This window comes from Scyliorhinus torazame, chromosome 4 (genome assembly GCF_047496885.1).
Source record: "Scyliorhinus torazame isolate Kashiwa2021f chromosome 4, sScyTor2.1, whole genome shotgun sequence".
NCBI lineage: Eukaryota > Metazoa > Chordata > Chondrichthyes > Carcharhiniformes > Scyliorhinidae > Scyliorhinus > Scyliorhinus torazame.
In genome coordinates, this window is record NC_092710.1 from 312,822,936 (window position 1) to 312,839,796 (window position 16,861).

Below are 16,861 nucleotides of genomic sequence, written 5' to 3' on the forward strand. Positions count from 1 at the left end.
TCACCTGAGGTCGGAATCAAACCTGGGTCCCAGGTGCTGTGGGGCAGCAGTGCTAACCACAGTGCTTCCCCTCGAGCAAGACCTAGTGAGATCAGTCGGTGAGAGATCAGAGATTGAAATCAACAACACGTCTATATTATTCATTGTATTATTTTTAAAAGGAACAGAGAGCAAATAACATCACATGCGAAAGTATTCTTCTTGGCAAGTGGAGTTAATACTTTAATTATACATGGACACTGAAAATGCGATTCAAAGACTTGTTTGCACTAACTAGCTGCTGTAGCCATCTGGGATGGCCACTTCCAGAACACAAAATGGACGCTCACAGAGAATGTAGGGAAATGTGGACAATACTAGGCACAGAGCCTGAATGTATATTTGGGAGCAGCTACCAGACGGAATCAAAACTCTGGGTCGATTAACATATTGATGGCCCATCTCCGAGGAACAAAGGACTAACACTCAGGTAGTTGATACTGTCGCAGACATCCCGGCGCCAGTACCCCAACCGAAAGACACAAATAAAGCAAGGCCAACGGCCACCTAAGACACGCCCAGCCATCAGAGCACACACCCCTTTATTGGTTAAGATCGATAACAATGATCGAGAAACTGCCCAATTAATTGGGACCAGGTTTAAGGCCCGCCGAAAAGCACGCAAAGCCCCTCCAAGTATAAGAAGGAACCCCCACGAGAGATTCGCTCTCTTGGATTTAGCTCTCAAGCGGAGAGACCCTTCCACCAGCATCACCAGAAGCAAGTAAGTTCAAGGTCAACACTCGCTACCAGACGGACAACCTTAGCTGTTCTCCTGTTACCTCTTCGAACCCGATCCGAAAAACGCCCATTGTTCCTCTGACTAAGTGGGCACCCGAAGTTAAGTATAGGTGTTAGCGTTAGAGATAGTTTAGTTTGTAGTATCATCGTGCACGAGTAGATCTTACTATGTGTAAATAAATAGTGTTGACTTTGAACTAACTAATTGGTATATTGGCTCTTTGATCGGTATTCGGTTGAACCTTGTGGCGGTATTGATACCTGGCGACTCTGAAAGCATACTCATAATTAGGATTAAGAAAGGCGACCATATTGACCGCCATATTTATAACCAAATAAATATAGCAACACTGCCCTGTCCTAAATCGCTGCAAGAAACTCATCTGGGACATTACCATTTCAGATAACGTGACACTGCTGCTGCCAAGAGGCACATTCAAATCTAGCTTGGTAGCAGTGCATTCGGCATTCAGATCAAGAAATTAATGTTCTTGCAGCTTTTTAATTCAGTGCTTTAAGCTTCATGCCCGTTTGGAAAATGCAAGGGAGACTGCAAGAAAAATTAGCCTGGGCACAGCTAAGAAAAGGGACAGTGGACTGTCATTTCGTGCAGTATTCTAAAATGTGGGCATTCAGAGGCATGGGCAGGAAATGCTCTTCCCTCCCAACTGCACGAAACAGGGATTTGCCAAGTGAAGGGGAAGAGTTACAATGGCTGACTCCAGCCGTTCTAGAAGCAGGTACTCCATTTTATCAGACAAGTTAATTTTCTCACTGCAGTCAATGCTCTGAATTTGAGATTTAAAAAAAAAATCTTGATTCAGCGGCTGATGGTGTAACAGGTTGTTTGCGCTGCAGAGTGAGATTCCTGTACCAGGGCAGAGCATGGGAAATAAAAGTGTTGGCCCACCGTAAAATAACCTGTCATTGGTAAAACCTTTGAATTCGGCAGTGACAAGTCAAAACAAACCTCAGGCAAAACTCCAAATAATGCCAGCATTTTAATGTACAGAAGGACAACACTGCAAAAATAACAAACAGCCAATGAAGTGTTGTCATTATTGTCATATACGAAATGCAGCAGCCAATTTGTGCACAGTAAGCTCTCGCAAACTGTAGTGTGATCATCTGTTTTATTTGTAATAATAATTACCGTGCTGCCCCACTGATTGAAAGCTGAAGGGCGGAATGCTCCGACCCCCCGCCGGGTCAGAGAATCGCCAGGGGGTGGCGCGAATCCCGCTCCCGCCGGCTGCCGAATTCTCCGGCGCCAAGGTTTTAGCAGGGGCGGGACTTGTGGCGCGCCAGTCGGCGACTGCTGGGAGCATCCCCCCCGGTGATTCACCAGCCCGCGATGGGCCGAGTGGCCGCCCGTTTACGGCGGGTTCCGCCGGCGTAAATCACAACAGGTACTTACCGGCGGGACCTGGCTCCAAGGGCGGCCTGCAAAGTCCTCGGGCGGTGCGGGGGGATCTGGCCCCGGGGGGTGCCCCCACGGTGGCCTGGCCCGCGATCGGGGCCCACTGATCCACGGGCGGGCCTGTGCCGTGCGGGCACTCCTTCCCCCCGCACCGGCCACTGTCAACCTCCGCCATGGCAGCTGCGGAGAAGAACCCCCCTGCGCATGCGTTGGGATGACGCCAGCACACGCTGGCGCTCTCGCGCATGCGCCAACTCACGCCAGCCGGCAGAGTCCCTTCCGCGCCGGTCCTTCCGCGCCGGTTGGGCGGCGTCAAACACTCCGCCGCTGGCCTAGCCCCTGAAGGTGCAGAGGATTCATGCCACTCCTCGGCGCCGGAGTGGGCCGCCCAGCCCGTTCGCCGAGAATCCCGCCCGAAGTATGTCGAGTTGTGATACCGATGTGCAGCACCAGTCAGGGGAGAAACTTAGTGGATCTAATATAAATGAAACAATATGATAATGGAGAAAATACTGGGACTTAAGGGGCGGGATTCTCCGGTATCCGGTGGGCGGGCACTCGGGCCGCCCAGAAGGTGCGGAATCCTCCGCACCTTCGGGGTCTAGGCCGGCACTGGAGTGGTTGGCGCCGCGCCAATCGGCGCCGAAGGGACTCCGCTGGCTGGCACAAGTTGGCGCATGTGCAGGAGTGCCATCGTGTCCCCAGAAGCGCTGGCGTGATTCATGCACATGCGCAAGGGGTTTCATGGAGGGGGTTACAGCGGACGGCATGGAGGGAAAGAGTGCCCCCACGGCACAGGCCCGCCTGCAGACCAGTGGGCTCCCGGGGCCAGATTCCCCCACGCCCCCCCAAAGACTCTGCAGGCCGCCCGCAGAGCCAGGTTCCGCTGGTAAGGACCTTGTGTAATTTACGCCAGCGGGACTGGCCGAAAAAGGGCGGCCGCTCGGCCCATCGCGGAGCGGAGAATCGTCAGAGGGGCCGCAGCCAACGGCACCCGACCGGCAATTCCCGCCCCCGCCAAAAAACCGGCGACGGAGAATTCGGCAGCCAGCGTCGGGGCGAGATTCACGCCGCCCCCCTCGGCGATTCTCCGGCCCAGCGGGGGGTCGGAGAATCCCGCCCAAGGTCTCTAAGATCTGATAGTTTAAAACTACCCCCAAGTATTAAAAAATATTGGTGAAGAAATCTTTAATGCATTAGTCATAAACTTCCTAAGCTTGTGAGATTCAGCAATTTCATCGTTGGATTGGAACGCTGCCAGCCCGTTATTTAAGAAATTATTATTGTCTTAAAGGTGATAAACAAACTATGTAAAAAAAATATGAATTTAGGTACACAATTCACTAAAAGCGAATACACAGGTATATAAAGAAATCAAAGGGACTAATAGAATATCAGCCATTATATTAGGGGCTGGTTTAGCACAGTAGGCTAAACAGCTAGCTTGTAATGTAAGGCAGCAGTGCGGGTTCAATTCCTGTACTGGCCTCCCCGAACAGGTGCCAGAATGGGGCTTTTCACAGTAACTTCACTGAAGCCTATTTGTGACACTAAGCTATTATTATTATTATTAAGTTTAAAACTGAAAAGTTAGGAAGGAATGCTTCATTTACAAAATGTTTTGGTAAGCGCTCATCAGTGTTCAGTCCTGGCCACTGTACCTCAGGAAAGACATTGGCCTTAAAAGGAGATATTCAACAGATTCAGCAGAAACATATTGGGGCTAAAAGGGTTAAACTATAAGGACATGGTCTGTATGATTTTGGGTTCAGAAAGTTGAGGGGGTGATCTAATTGGGGTGATAAAAAGGATAACTTGGTTCAATAGAGTAAAAACGTGGAAATTATTTTCTCTGGTGCAAGGAATCTGGTATATGATGGAAAAAGTTCACATGACTCAACCATTACCAATAAAGATACTTGCCTAATAAATGATATGATGGCTGCCCAGTCAGAAACTTTTAAAAGCATGGAGAGAGTTAATATTCAGCATTCCAATTTACAACCTTCAACATCCTGCCATTAATACATTGCCAGTTGAAGTCCTCAGTAAACACCCTTGCAAAATGATGTGTGGGATTAAAACAATTAGTATGAAATGGCCCTGAACTAGGTGGCACTGTGACACAGTATATGGCCGTCCCAGGACACTGTTCCTTGGATTAAAAAGACATTATTTTAACTTGTCTGATTTTCCACATATTTTGTAAGGGATTTGAGATGTCAGTTAAGGCTACTGGGATTGGGAGATGAGAAGGAAACAAAATAAGAGGGTGCATCTTACCCTCCTCAAGACTGGCTCAGGAATGAAATTAGGCAGCACCAGGTTGTCCGTTCACCCCTCAGCCTATGGAAGATCCCCGTGGTCCTCCTTAAAGAAGAGCAGAAAGTTCTTTTGGTGCCTGGATAATATTCTGCCCTCTCAAAAAATTAGCTGCTCATTCCTTTAACTTGCTGTCTGTGGATCTTGCTGTCTGCAAATTGGTCACACCACTTACCTACATAATAGTGACTACACTTCTGAATGCTTGGATGTGAAGAGATTTGGGATATCTCGAAATTTTGATTGGACGCCATGTAAATAGGAGTGGATAGTGCAAAGCGTGCCACAGTCAGCCACTGAGAAAGAATTTTAAGGAAATTGACTAGGTACCCTTCCACACTCAACTGTTACATTCATGATGTAGCAGACACCTCAGGAGCTGAGAGGATATGTGGAGATCAAACAAGACTGAAAATAACTATGATCTATTTTATAATACTTATATTCACACATAGATTTTCGTTATCACCAGCTTTGGAGCCAATTAAGTAATTACTGAAGTGTAGTCACTGTTGCAATTTAGGAAATATGGCAGCTAATTTGTGCAAACAGCAATGTGGTGATCTGTTCTTCTGCGATATTGATTGAAGGGTAAACATTGGCCAGGGTACCGGGGATAACTTCCCTTCTCTTCTTTAAAACAGTGCTGTGGAATCCTTTAAATCAATCTGAGCAGGCAGATAGAGCCTCATTGTAAATACACACCTAAAGACAGTACCTCGGACAGTACAATGCTCCCTCACCACTGCACTGGAGTCTTAACCTTGCGCTTAGTACTCAGGCTCCAGAGGGGGACTGGAACCCACTGACTTAGTGGTTAGTGCACTTCCAACTTAGCCATAGCTGATACACGTGACAACCTTACAAATACATAGTTGACCCAACAAACAAACAGGGCTGTTTCTGGATAGTAATGATCACTAGGAGCAATTATTCCAATACTAAGAGTGACATTTCAGTTTAGGCACAGTGGCTATTTGCCTCTGGTGACCTGAACTTAGATCCTAGTCGGTTTAATGAGGTAAATGTCTGTTCTCATTGTTAGCTGCAAGGGTCCTATATGAATGAAAAGCATAACATTGGGCAGCACAGTAGCACAAGTGGATAGCACTGTGGCTTCACGGCACCAGGGTCCCAGGTTTGATTCCCGGCTGGGTCACTGTCTGTGCGGAGTCTGCACGTTCTCCCCATGTCTGCGTGGGTTTCCTCCGGGTGCTCCGGTTTCCTCCCACAGTCCAAAGAAGTGCAGGTTAGGTGGATTGGCCATGCTAAATTGCCCTTAGTGTCCAAAAAAAAAGGTTAGGAGGGGTTATTAGATTACGTGGATAGGGTGGAAGTGAGTGCTTTAGTGGGTCGGTGCAGACTCGATGGACCGAATGGCCTCCTTCTGCACTGTATGTTCTATGTATGTATTGCCCTAAATGTAAAACCATTCTGCAACATCACTCAACGGGCTACGTAGTGGCTTATATGGAAATGGAAAAATGTGTCACACTGATATCTTCTGTGTCTGAATAAAGGGAGCTTTACTCTTGCATTTGTGCTATCCAACTCTGTGTTGACTTTCCAGCACCTGAAATGGAAAATGTTTCATTCTTCATGACTAACAACCATCACCTCAAATGAACAAAAATTCTTTAAATAAATACACAAAGGCTTTATTGTAAATGGTGTGCTTATGCCAACTTCCCCAATTTTGTTATAAACTGAGACAGTTTAAGAATAATATTTTGTGAATTAAGTATTCAAGATACTGTTCGCAGGTTGCGATTGTTATTGGGGACTCCTGTGAAACCAGTATCAGTGTTGTGATAGACAATCACAGCAATGTAAAACCCCTGGTATACACCCTCTGAAAACTACTTTCAGATGTGTAATTACTATGCTGCCTTCACACATCAACACATCCATTCTGCCTAGAGCTGATACACAACAACCTTCAATACAAGTTTACCGGAAGAGAGTTTATGGTCTGATTTTTAAATTGCTTTTAATGACCTGTTATTAGGGATACAGAACTTGGCATTCAATAGTTACACTACATCCAAAGGATGCACAAAACGGCTTTCTATCATCACTGAGTATTTGAGCATGAAGTGAAGCAGAATATTTGAGCCGTGATTGTTGTGGGAAACCTTCTCTTGATTTATTCATACAATCTCTGAGGCGGCAATTCAGGCCCTGTGTCTGTGGCAATGCAATTATTTCAAAGGAAAATATTCTTATTTTTAAACTGTGGCACTGTCTCACTTCAAGCACAAATTCAGCACTAGACCCTTAACCTGAAAATGGATTTTACAACATTCCTGCCAATCAACTTTGAGGTAGAAATCCCTGCGTTCAATTCTCTCCATGCCCTTGCCCCCATCGCTGCAACCACCTCCAGCCTGATGGCCCTCCAAGTATTTTGAATTCCCCCAATCCTTTCCTCTTGTCTACCACAGTTTCCTTCAACTCTCCACCACTGGCGGTCGTGTGTTCGGCTGTGAAATTCCTTCTCTAAACCTCTCTCTCTCCTCCTTTAAGATGGGGCAGGCTTGATGGGGCCACTGGTCTGTTCTTGCCTGTCAATTTTGTATATTTGTATGTACGTATGAGTCACCACTGAAAGAAACGGCCATGTGCTCCACAAGGATTGGCCCCAAACATCCTCTACATTCTACATTTTCGAGAAGACATTCTGACAATAGAAAGGCCGTTGAAGGCAAAGAGACCATGATAATCACCTGAGACCCTTATATCACCAGAAATAACAGACATTCAGCTTACTAAAGGGCATAGTGTGAATTCCCAGAATATTTCATTACTGGAAGTGAAATTTCGACCCTGAGCATTCGGCAATTGGACTACAAATGTCCAGTTAAACTCAATGAGAAATACACTTAATGAAGTCAGCACAAACGTTGCTCACGTAACTTAGCTGAAAGTCTCTTTGTTTAAATAATTGAAAGTCCAAGCGCAGAAGATCTAAGTTTCCATAACAAGATCGTAAGAAATAGGAACAGGAATAGGCAGTTAGGCCATCGAGCCTGCTCAGCCATTCAATGGGATTATGGTTGAACTGACACTCCTCACGCCCATTTTCCTGCCCTTTCCCCTTCACCCTTGATTCCCTTACTGATCAAGAATCTATCTATCTCAGCCTTAAATATACACAATGCCTCTGCCCCCAGAGTGCTGTGTGGCAAGGAGTTCCAAAGATTCTCAACCCTCTGAGAGAAGAAATTCCTCCTCATCTCAGTCTTAAATTGGCACCCATTTATTCGGAGACCATTCCCTCTGATTCTAGACTCTCCCAAGAGGGGAAACGTCCTCTCAGCATTTACCCTGTCAGCCTCTTAAAAATAATTCTCTATGTTTTAAAGAGATCGCCTCTCATTCTTCTAAATTCCAATGAGTAGAGTCCCAACCTGTTTAACCTTTGCTCATTAGACAATCCCTCCATACCGGGGATCATCCAAGAGAACCTTCGCTGAACCATCTTTCCTTAAATGAGGGGACCAAGACTGCTCACTGTACTATGGATGCGATCTCACCAGTATCGTGTACAGTTGCATCAAGACTTCCCTACTCTTAAAATCCAACCCCCTTGAAACAAGGGCCAACATTCCATTAACCTTCCCGATTACCTGCTGCGCCTGTGTGCTAGCTTTCTGTGTTTCGTGCACAAGTACCCCTTTGCGTTGCAGCTTTCTACAGTTTTCTCCACCTAAATAGAGCTTCACTTATTGTCTACCATTGATCCAAAACAGCCAAAGAGAAAAGCACTGTTCATCATTTATCAAACATTGTAGGAAGCAGTCTAGAATGACGAGCATCGCTAAGGTTTTTCAGGCTACAGTAATATTCACACGCACCAAAATATTAGGCCTTTGCTCGACAGAAATGAATTTGCATGGGAAATGTATTTGTGAGGTCAACACATGGGCACTTCTGAAACCTATGGTTAACAGTTTATAACAACAGCACCTTGACTGCAGTCACTATTTATCACAACAACCAACTACGCGCTTGCAATGGAACACTACACATGGCAGGAATTGGCTGCAGGGCCATCACATGTCAGATGCTGGGTTCTGCTCCACTTCCCCAGAACCAACAGTAATGGGCAGTAGTATTTGGTCACTGGTGTAAACTGGCACCTGAACAGATATCCTGACTTCATAAGACGCAGACTGCATGTGAAATGAGTAAAAACAAATGGTTTCTATCTCACCAATAACTTTCTCATTTTCTTTCATTTTCAATTTGGGTCAGGTACTATTTTGAATAATTTGCACTAAAAAGTATAATTTTTCAAGAAAAAAAAAACTTGCTGATTGAATCGTTTTGGTTAGAAACAAACTTGGGGCGAGGAAGCTCTGAGCTGTCACTTTGACCCGTTACGAATGACAAGTAACCAAGGTGGAACCGTAATATGTTTGAGTCAGTGGTGCAGCTGTTATTTGCATAACTAGTGCTCAGGGAGTCTAATCATTGCAGCTGGATCTGCATTGCTCTGGTCACTGAGGCCAAAATGTTGCAAAAAGAGAGAAGTTCTGCAAAAATAATCATCTCCACAGGAATAAAGGCCGTGGCTTTTTTTTTTAAAAAAAGCTTATTTTCCCACTGCACCGTGAATCAATAATCCAACCGTAGCCATCGAATTGGGGGGGAAAATCAGCTCTGAAAGTGACCTTTTGAATGGTCCAGATGGTTGTGCAGAATGAAGAAAGGTCACCACTCACATTCACGGTGCAGGCTTGTTGCTGGATTACCAAGGTTTCTGGATTAACAGTTCACCACTGTACAGAAGTACAGTACATCATGTTCGGTAAACAATACGATTCTGCTTCCTGTTTCAGCTTTCAGTAATTCTGAAACATAAACAAAAGGCAAAAAAACTGACCAACAGATCATCTAAAAAAAGCCTGGGTAATTATTTTAAGCAGCGACAGATATCACGATTTACACGGTGGCACGAGCAACTCAACATTTGGAACTTTAAGGGCACTATTTCAGCAACAACAAAAAAGTGTTTACAACACATTTTGATTTTTTTTTTGTTTAAGTCTTCGCTGTTGTGATCAAGGCAACAATTTGCTCACTTATTGGATTTACTTTGAGAAGATTATTATCCTTGGTCATTTAATTATAGAAAAAGTGATTTTTAAAGTGTACCTTTCTACCAGTTACTCCACTATTCAGATGTTAAAATTGATTTACCCCCCCCAAAAAAACATTTACTTTCAAACAATTCAAATTGATTATTCTTTTAATAAATACATATCAATATGACAAACACTAAGAGCTCTCAGTTGATTTTAATCCAGATAATCAATTAATTGACATCTCTGCTGCTGTGGGGCATGAGCATTTATGAAGTGTGCTGAGAATTGAGCTAGGCTGAAATGATAAAAGTTTATTCCAGATGCAGATTCAGACCCAATGTATTTGGTAGTGCTCTCTCTCTCTCTCTCTCTATATATATATATATATGACAGTCTGCTGCTTCAGATATTAGATATTAGCCTCATACAGGAAGCACCATCAATAATCTTTTTTGAATCCCCTCCTACTGTATTTTGCACTCGGTTCGATAAAGACAATTTGAAAATGCACCGCGGCGGATTTTTCAATTAAATTTATATTTTGTTTTCCGTTCTAAACAAATTTAGGTTGAGTTTTGGTTTGTATGTCAAATTGACAAGGAAATAACAGAATCAGCTGACAAACCACGATCAAAGAAAGCAACTTGCGTCAGAAATCATCTGTAGCGCACATTTTTAAACCCAGCAGTTGTGCAAAATACGTACTTTAAAAAAAAACCTTCAGGACTAACCACTGTTAAATGTATGTGCGTGAGTGTGTGTGTGTGCGCGTGCGTGCGTGTATACTCAAACAGCTATGCTCGTTTGGTAGCTGAAACTACCCACACACATCATCAGTGATATTTTCCACTTTTCTGCAATTCGTTTCAGTGTAGGAGAATCAACTTACATGTGGTTTTCTCTGTCGGGAACAAAAATGACTGAGCTAAATCATGCTGAATGCTCGCAGTGGAAAGTAAAACCCAGAAAATGCCATCACTTGACTTAAAACAAGTCATTAGTTTAATACACAGATTGGTGAAAACTTCTTGTGAATTATTTCTAATGCGTTTTCCCCCCTCTTAATAAAAGGAGCGTTGAGGTAACAGCTCAAATCCATTTTTACAGTCTCTGCAACTAAGTAAGTCATCGAGATTTTTTGGGTTGCAACTTCAGTTATTGCAAATCACAACCTTGAGGTTAATTTGGGATGCAATTTGAAGGCTGTGTTAAAGAATGAGGGTTTAATTATTTACTGTGAAGAAAAGGGCAGAAATACCTCACTTTTTGGACAGCTAGCCAGACAAAATAACGACGATAATGATTTTTTTTTGCTTTGGAGGAGGAGGGTGACTTTTAGAGACCGTCACTGAATAAGTTCAGTTCGTGAGATTTTCCTCGCGATGTTTAGTGTAGGTTGTGAAACAAAACCATACCTATCAAAATTTCCCTGCGGCTGATTACAAAAAATAATCAGCAAAGCCATCAAGTTTCAGTTTGACTTATTTATATATTTATTTATAAAAAACACAAAGATTAGATAAAGTAGAACAAGATCATACTTATGCCCCACATTTTAATTGCTGCTCTGTCGCATCTTGCATCCTAAGATGTCAAATGTCAGCTTCTCCCGAGGTGGGGGATTTATTTTGCACTGAGTGCACGGTCCACTTTAGAATTTGTTTCGATTCAGTCTGCATTCCTGTGCATCAACTCGCAGGGGTTGGTTATAATTTTGAAGCACTTGGTGCTACTGATTTTTGTTAAACTGCAGAAAATTAACATTCAGTTTAAATGCCACTGAATCGTGTTTTCCTTTTGTCTAACTCATTGCCCAGGCACAAAACGCACGCAGAAAATATTTTAGCGGTCTTCTATATATTCATTCGCTATTTTCTGAATGTTTTTGTACGCTTGACTTTTGTTATCAGTTTTGTTTATCAAACACTTGTGGCCAAATCTTATGCTTTGTAGAGAGCCCTTTTTGTTCCTATTTAGATAGTTACAAAACAATGCAGAGAGTCATTGCCAAGTGCTTCTGTGTTTGCCGTTTACGGTGTGCTGTGAATAACCTGATCCTGTGCTTGGCTGTCCATTACCATTTCTTTTCAAAAAAAAAAAATTGTTTCTTAACCAACATTCAACAGGAGTCCGTTCCTCGCAGCATCAGTCCGTGGCAGCACATTAGACATTGCCCCTTATTAATAAAGAAAGCAAGCTGATGAGTGACACTCTCCCACACAGGAGCATGCAGCAGAAATTCATTTCTGCATTTAAAAGGCTCTGTATCAACATTCTGCAGAAACTGCAGCAACAATTTACAGCACATACGCCCACAGTTATAGATTGTCATGCATGTCAAATTTAGCTTGTGTATCTCACATTTATCTAATTGAAATAGGTCTCTGTGCACCTTGAACGTGCACACTCAAATTTGTGGCTGCAACGATTCATTCCAACCTTTTTGGGGTTTATTTTGTTGCTTCATATATTAACGAGCCAGGCTAAAGCTGCTAGTGTCCCGAATTCAAATTGTGGTTAGAGATGTCAATACTTATTACACATATAGAATGTTGAAACTGCTGAAAATATATTTCCACCTTTTTTTTTCTCAGTTTAATGTAGCGAATGTGCCCACACAGTGCATGAATGAACCAGAGTTTAGAGACATGACGCATTGTGAAACTACTGAGTACATGGCTTCTATTCTTGATTATATTACTGCACTCAGAATATCAAACATACCTGTTCCTCAAAAGCCCGATACCCCAAAATGTGGGCTAGTGTGGACACAAAAAAATAGGTCCACATCTTCAAAAAGGCAACAGTGTTGAATTTTATTTTCATTCAAGACAGCCGACAGTACTGCACACCAATTAAAAGAGTCAGATCTACTGAAGTTGCTATCTTTATGCACACTGTACATATAAAGACTTCAAAAATTGGCTACATTATAATTAAGTCTTTATACTGATGCCAACAAAAAACCCTACCACGCAATTTGCATTTTAAACAGATTAAGATAAAACAGTCATCATTTGTAGCCAGTAAGAAATTATAACTGAGCACGGTAAGTAAGTGGATTTGAAAGACAGTCTTGATCATTCATAGATTCATAGAATTTACAGTGCAGAAGGAGTCCATTCGGCCCATCGAGTCTGCACCGGCTCTTGGAAAGAGCATCCTACCCAAGGTCCGCTCCTCCACCCTATCCTCATAACCCAGTAACCCCACCCAACACTATGGGCAATTTTGGACACTAAGGGCAATTTAGCCTGGCCAATCCACCTAACCTGCACATCTTTGGACTGTGGGAGGAAACCGGAGCACCCGGAGGAAACCCACGCACACACGGGGAGGATGTGCAGACTCCGCACAGACAGTGACCCAAGCCGGAATCGAACCTGGGACCCTGGAGCTGTGAAGCGATTGTGCTAACCACAGTGCTACCGTACTTGCCAAGTCAGATCGAAAAATGCCGTGTGAAACTCATGAGCACAAGAGTAGTCATTCCTTTGCCATATGACAACAGTACGAACATGACACAAGAATACCAGGTGGAAAATGCAGTAAAGCACACCCACTGCATCAACCCAATGTAACACTTTTTAACTATCAGCTGGAAATAATTTCAGACATAAACTTGCAGCTTATCTCTACATGAGAAAACCAAACACAGAAATAGTTTGAACCAAAGCTGTCAGAAGTAATATCATGTCTAGGTATTCATTAGTATTTAATTCCAAAAAGGATCAAGCAACGAGTAAAAAGGGACATTTGTGGCAGCCAATTAAAAAAGATATTCTCAGTGAATTGGGAGAACTGTTGCGAGGGGTATGTTATATTGGTTCACGATTACTGAGGTAACCTTAAAAAAAATGTATGCCTTGCATTGGGCTGTGGTCGATTAAGTTAATAGAGGGTGTGGACGAGATCTTGTTTTCACTAAAACAGGCACTCATCTGTGGGTATTTGTTTTCTATATGAGCCTTACCTTCTATCACACATGAAAAAAACAAGTAAAATATTTTACACATGTATATGTGTACGTGAAGAAATGAACAGGAAATTTTATTTCAAAAATAACAAGTTACATTTTCAGGCCTCTTATTGCTGATGACACTTCGTACAGAGCAACAAAGCTTGCAAAACGGTGATCATAGCATCCACCATTTTGATTAAAATACACAATTCTACGGGGTCAGGAAAATACTTGCTTGCAGTATGTTAAGAGTAAAATATATTTAGAACGGAATTCTTTTTCTTTAAGGGGGGCCCATTAAATTGTGCTGATCTGTGTCTAAAGATGTTTGGCTTTGTTACAAAATGCTGCTGATGTGTCTTTGAAATTGAAATAGTGCCTAATTCAATTGTAGGTGTTTGTAGGTGGATAGGTTGACACTGAAATATGTCAGCATTTAAATAAAATGAAAGAGCTGCAAGAAAATGACAAAAGGGTTGGGAAGGAGAGGGGGGGGGGGGGGGGGGTGAATAATCATGCATATGGAAAAACTGACCAAAAGGCAGTCAATTAACAAGGAGAATTGTATTTTAAGCCATCCCAACTTGGTTGCATACTCAAGGGTTCAGACAATAATATTTGAGAAATTGTTCGCTCGTTGCCCCCACTTGTCAGAGGTTTCAGAAAATGTGACGAGCAGATCAGGTTGAAGATGTTTTTGCACTTGTACCGAGCCCACACATCATGAATTTATGAAACTTTTAAGCCTCTGTGCGATGCAGTTAATATGACACGAAACAGTTTCGCAATGACAATAATTAGGTCATTGTTGTTGGGTGTTTTTCCAAATTGATTTCACATTAAAATGCCATGGCATTTCCTTGTTTTAGTTTCTGTGATACCATGGTTTTGAAACAGATGTGGTTGCAGGGTTTTAAATTACAGATAACCTCCAGGCTCCTATCGATAATTAAGCTCCCTCACATCTTGAAACCAATTTAAGCTCCAGTAAAAAGGAGGCAATTTGTAGGCTTCTAATAACCCTGCAAAAACAAAACCCTTTCCATTGATCCCCACCCCCTCTCTCTTCAGTGAAGGATGGAATAATGCTAGAAGTACGCAAACTGGCAGAAGGACCACTTTAGTTGATTGTAAAGTGGATTTTCTCTTTCCAGAGAATTTACCATTTCGGACCCAGCAAAACCTCGCCCTTTGCTTTTGCATCTGGATGTCAGCAGTAAATATAAAAGAAACGTACTTTCTAATTCTATTCTCTTTGAGAAAAGTGCTGTACTTTGGAGTTTTTGCATCTGTTAAAAGTTGCGAGAATAAAGGAAGTACAGGCGAAGGGACACAGTAATGTTTCCTTATCACCACTGTTCTCAGAATAAAATAAAATTCCTAACCACATAATTTATGCAGCACAAAAAAGACAAAAGAAAAACAGACACATCTTTGGTTATGAATCATAATAAGCGATATCAAATAGTAGAAATTATTTTACTGATAAAAGGTGTTGGAGGCTGCACTTGAATTGTCGTTAATTCAGTTGTCAGCTTTCAGTAGCAATGACCTTTTAGAGGATACTTAAAGCTGGTCTCTGTAACTCCCATTTGTAAAAAAGGCAAATCAACATTAATATCTTTCATCTATTTCAGTTTCAATAGTAACAACTTAAAATGTATGCAAAATCAAAATGAGGAATTATGATTCAAAGAATGCTACCCTTGCCGTATTTGTTTTTTTGTTTGTTTCCTTTGCTGTCAGGAACCAGTTAAATCAGATTTCAACTTGGTAGGAGTTATGGTTGAGGGTTTTTTTTCGTGGAGGGGGCACTACTAGAGTAGGAGTTAAAACATATTGTGAAAGTTGTACTATGTAAAAATGCTGCAGAAATAGCCAAATTTGTCATATTGCTGAAGCTAGTCCATAAGAAATAAGCCATTTTAACACATGTCCAGACACATATATATATATATATGCATGTGTGTACAGCTGAGTTGCATTGTAAATTATATTTCTACAAAAGATATTAGTAATCAGATTCATAAGTACAATCTAGGATGAGAAAAGACCATTCAACTTGAATCTCAGCTGGCTTAGCATTCAAGTACATTCTGAATCACATAATTATCTTTGTCTGTAGTGCCCTTGCTGACAGGTTATTCCAAATAATTATCACTCCTTACGTGCAAGAGTTCCTTCCTAATATCAGTTTTAGGTTTGCTCTGAATTCAACAAAAAATGTGCTTTGGAATTCCACCTGAATAGTCCCTGACAGAAACACCCTCATCAATTCCTGTAATCAATCTTGCTGCTTCCCAGAGATTGTAGTGGGTATGTTTAGTGGGTTGGTATGTGAATCTTTAATAAAGCACAAGAAATATACTATGCACTGTGGTGAATAACACACAAATGCCAGTAGAGCTATTCCTGCAATTTGTTATCGACCACAAAATACAATATTCTGCAGTATAAATGACTCTGTAAAGGTCATATATTACAAGTGAGTTTATATCGCAGCAAATGCTGTTCCATCAGCCACAATTGAAGGCAAGCAAATGTTACAGTATTTTATTTTTGAGTTCTTGTGTGGTTATTTGTGACTCACTGCGCACTGTCTGATAACCTTTATTCATTTAGTAGCCACTAGTTTGCAGCTTTCTTTAGAAAATTAACTAAAAGCAAGAAAATATGAAATTCTGGTCATGTATATTTAAAATGTGTCTATTGCAAGGTGGTTTCAAATATATGTGACGTAACTAATCTACCATCAAATATGATAAACAGGATAGGAATGGAAAAAAAAATGCATGCACACCAGAATTATTACCTTTAGGTGACCAACAGGAGCATATACCATATATCGTGAAAGACTAATTTATTTTGCATGAAATCATCTTCACAGTTGCAGAAATTAAAATGTACATCATCATAGAATTTACAGTGCAGAAGGAGGCCATTCGGCCCATCGAGTCTGCACCGGCTCTTTAAAAGAGCACCTTACCCAAGCCCACACCTCCACCCCATCCCCATAACCCAGTAACCCCACCCAACACTAAGGGCAATTTTGGACACTAAGGGCAATTTAGCATGGCCAATCCACCTAACCTGCACATCTTTGGACTGTGGGAGGAAACCGGAGCACCCGCAGGAAACCCACGCACACACGGAGAGAACGTGCAGACTCCGCACAGAGAGTGACGCAGCGGGGAATCGAACCTGGGACCCTGGCCTTCCTGCGCGGTAAACATGTAACGGATGAACACAAATTAAAAGTTATCAGGAAGGGCAGCACGTTGGTGCAGT

At 42.3% G+C, this 16,861-nt stretch overlaps 1 long non-coding RNA gene across 7 annotated transcripts in view; it reads right to left on the minus strand.

The window, feature by feature from the left end:
- The window catches only part of LOC140411075 (uncharacterized), a 655,969-nt gene that overhangs the window by 165,951 nt on the left and 473,157 nt on the right, over window positions 1-16,861 (minus strand). For 4 of the 7 annotated variants that reach the window (XR_011940807.1, XR_011940806.1, XR_011940804.1 and 1 more), the window contains exon 5: window positions 9,250-9,378. The exons of 1 other annotated variant lie outside the window; for it this stretch is intronic. This is a non-coding gene — a long non-coding RNA (uncharacterized lncRNA). Of the gene's footprint in view, window positions 1-4,483; window positions 4,571-9,249; window positions 9,379-16,861 lie in introns of all 7 variants that reach the window. 2 more of the 7 variants (XR_011940808.1, XR_011940805.1) reach the window with 1 other exon arrangement.